This window comes from Haplochromis burtoni, unplaced genomic scaffold, assembly GCF_018398535.1.
Source record: "Haplochromis burtoni strain Fernald_Lab_line unplaced genomic scaffold, NCSU_Asbu1 Contig_930, whole genome shotgun sequence".
Lineage (NCBI taxonomy): Eukaryota > Metazoa > Chordata > Actinopteri > Cichliformes > Cichlidae > Haplochromis > Haplochromis burtoni.
In genome coordinates, this window is record NW_024583291.1 from 110,004 (window position 1) to 114,102 (window position 4,099).

Here is a 4,099-nt window from a genome sequence, read left to right on the forward strand (position 1 = left end):
AAACCTTCAAAGCAAAATTCGTTTTGCAGAGGAAACAAAGCCACGTTGTTATCATTTTACTTCATCAGTGGAATTCTGTGTGAGGTTTGCACCCACATTGCCACCAACATTAACAAAGTGTCTTGGTCGGTAATTCCAGGGGAATGTAACGGAATAATTGAGCAAGATGGTGTCTAATGACTAAAATAAAGATGACAAGCAATCGACCAGTATGGAAGAGGAATATTTCCCCTCCAGTCTTTTCAAAACCTTTATCAGAGACTGCATATCCCTCCTACCCTTGCTCCACTACACTGGCCACCAGATACCAAACCAGTTTAAATCAGTTTAAGATACCAACCTCATCTAAACTTTTATTTATTACTTTGACCTAACCCCACCTCTCCTAACTGTTCCCACAGCCCGCCTCAATGCAAAAGGGATGGAGCAGCTGCAGTTAGCAAGCTGTCTGCTTTTAAATCACTCCTCAAAACTTGTTTTTACAAAAACGTCAATGTTCATTTAGTATTTATTTTAATAGGATCATTTATTCTCTTGTGTTTATTTCATATTTTAACTACTTTAACATGTTCAAAAAGCATGATATGTCAAAAGCTGATGTGACTGGTGAATGGTAAGCTGAACAGAGTGTCTAGTTTCAAAATGCAAGGATGGTTCATAAAGCTAATCTTGACACTTTACAGTGACACTTTATTAATATCTGTCTTCACCACAGCAGCAACCCTTCACTGCAGCTGGGTGAAATACACTTTGTATTGAACACTTCTAGTGAACTCTGAAAACTTGGTCATGTACTGCTTGCTTTCAGTTGTTCTTCTACCAAAATCATAATGAATGTTGTTCCAGAATCTGATCAAAATTCAGAACTGATCATTTGCATGGCTCGGGTGAAGACGTGCAAATTAGAGATGTTTGCCTTAATTTCTTTCTGTCACATAAAACACAGAGTTAAGGTTCTGAAAGGCTTGATTTTAATTTCAGTTAATAAGAGAATGTTAAGTAAGTCCGAGTCTTCGGTTTCACCCATTCTTCCACTACAGTGTGTTCTCCACCCCCCTTTTCTCACACAGTAAAAAGAGAAGCACAGATTAGCCCTCCGGTTGTGTTCACCTCCCGCCCCTTACTTTAGTGTTCCTGGTTAAGATGGACCGGTGTGATTTAACTGCTCTTAAATTAGCACAAAAACATTTTTTGCCACCAAATTCAGTCAGTAAGTGAGTGAGTGGATTCCCACAGGTGTAACAAGGTTGATTAAAACACTCAAAATTCAATGAAAGTGGTGCTCATCACTTTTATATGTTCAGGTGCATGGTCTGGAGCAGCAGCCCCCAACCTCTGTAACTGGCATTGTGCATATAATGGCCAACAAAATAATACAACTGGTCATTCACTTAGCCCACAAAAATACTATTATTGTAAGATTCTTAGCCAACTAGACAAAAGCATGAATCTATGCATGTCTTTTGTTTTCTCTGCTATGCTACACAGAACTGTAAAGTCCACTGTGTCCTTCTCATGCTCCAAAAGATGAAATGTATGCAAAGTTACAACTGCAGTAACAGCAGAGATATTTTATTACAAGTCAACATGAAAATAATCACTGGAAAGTGACATTTACATGCATATACTGCTAAATGGTAAATGGACTGGTTGTTATATAGTGCTTTACTACTCTTCTGAGCACTCAAAGCGCTTTACAGTGCCTGCTTAGAGGCTGCCCACTGCTTCACTGAGAGAATGGTTCAAATGCAGAGAGAGTAATTTCGCCATTGGGATCAATAAACGACATTATTATCATTACAATATGATGAACTTGTTGTGATTTGGAGCTGTATAAATACAATCAAATTAAATTTTCTCCAAGTTCTACCATCGTAGTCTCAGAGCTGCTGGCTGGATAAAACCTGATTTCAGTGCACAGCCACCAAACTACAAAAGAGAAAGTATCTGACTTATTTTCCTCTGTACAGTGACGGCCAGCTCTTCACAGAGGTGAGGAAATGCCGCGACAGTCATAAGTAGTGAGATCTCACTGATATGTGGCTAGCATGAGCACAAACATGCTGTATCAGTCTTGCCACCATGTCAGGGTCCTATTGACTAAGGACATCCTGTGTGGGAGCATAACCTAATGGACACACAAGTAGGGATTCCCCAAAGTTCGGAAATGTGTCGACCCGGTGTATTAAAAAGGTGGCAAGCTATCACCTATCCACAAACTCAGTAGAAGGTTCATGCAACAAGACTTGGGACGAAAACTGATAAAGCTGTATAAACAGTTAACAGCACCTTTGCAGGGACTGAATCTGAGCTTGAAAATACAGCCTGTTATTCAATTATTTGAATTAAAATATTGACTGAAAATCTAAAAGAATATTTCAGCGTAAGCTCTCAGGTCTATACCTATTATTGTCATCATGACTGGATCCTCTACCTCCACCTCTTCATGGATGCTGCTCCCAATGCTTCTGGCTCTTTTTGTCATTTCATCCTTTTCAGCTCCTGCTACCAGTAATTGTGCATCAGAACCATCGGTAACAGCGACCACAACAGAGCTGAATGCTCTGAAGGTAAGCTGACCAACCAGTGAGTGAAAAATTGTATTGTGATTCTTTTTATGTGGTGGTACTTAGAACTATAAAGAAATTCAACAAAATTATGCACAAAACCATCTTTTAAAAAGCAGTCAGATGTTATTGTGTCCTGTCTGCTTTATCTGATTACTTACTTTGTTATCCAAAGTGTTTCTCTTTTCGTTTAGGTTGTTATATAGACGTGTAACGTAGGGTTTCAGTATGTCAGGGGTAAAACTTTGAATTGGTGAATCAAAAGCCTCTTCTCAGGGATTCACCTGCACCATTCTCATGTAAGCTACAAGAAAACTGCTGACTTTGTGTGGGTGAAGTGCGGAATAGATAGCTGATAAAGTAGCCCATGTTGCTGCTCGGCATCTATTTGACATTTAGGTTGTCTGTTACTGCTGTTGCTTCAACTCTGTTTCTCCTATTGACAGGAGTGTTCCAACAAGTCCAGCAAAACTGTAAGCCTACAATTTATTTTTTCACCTTGTGTTGCTTGAACTTATGACTTTTCTCACCAACTTCTCTGTTCTCTGTCATTTTAATTGATTGGAGTTCAAATTCATGAGCCCGTTAGCCCTTAGCGGCCTCTGCTTTCTTTCTTTCTGAACAATGTCTATCTGTATTCCTGCTTCCTACATTATTTCCATTCATTATATATTTATATAATTACACTGCTCTTGCACTTGTGAGAAAACATATGAGTAATGATACTGAACCATGAGTAGTAAGTATTTCAGTGCACAACAAATTCTGTTCTAACGCTGGTCATTAGCGGTGGCGTTTTTATTTCCCGTGCTTTCATTCTGTGACTGTGATTGTTATATAACAGGAGGGAAGAGATTGGACTAACAACACAGCTTGCATTCATAAATCATTTCTAAAAAAAACAACAGAATATAAAATTACAATTCACGCGAGGTTAAATGTGATATACAATAAGCAAACAGACGGATAATGCTTTTTTGACTGTCCCTAAAAAATGTTCAAAAACGTTCACAAATGCATTTTCTATCATGCGTGCTCTATTCTGCATCTTTACCACTTCCTCTTTGCTTCCCTCTTATCTAATCTGAACTAATTTCAGCTATTCATGTGCAGCTTTGTTGACTGGAGGATGCTTGCTTTCTAATTCATCTCTTTTTTTACATACATACAGAAACACATCCTTATAAAGTGCACCCATCCACTTTCCTTCTTGTCAGTAGTTGAAACAAGTAAAACAAGTTGTAACTCTTGCATTTGTCCTCGTACTGAACAACAGCACAAGGACAAATGCTGGTTTACTGATTCAAGAATATGATGGCTCATCTCTGTTTTCTCACTGTGTTTTCTCAGCAGTTAAACATCTCCGTAGCACAATCGGTAAGTCGGAGTTATCATTACCAAGTGCCGTAATTTTCAATCATGAGAGGTTTTAAAAGGGGTGCATGTAGATGTAGGATAGGGAGACATGTAATGAAAACGAGCACAAAGATCCTTTAAAAGTGCTTACTCTTGGATTTATACTTTGTTAGGAC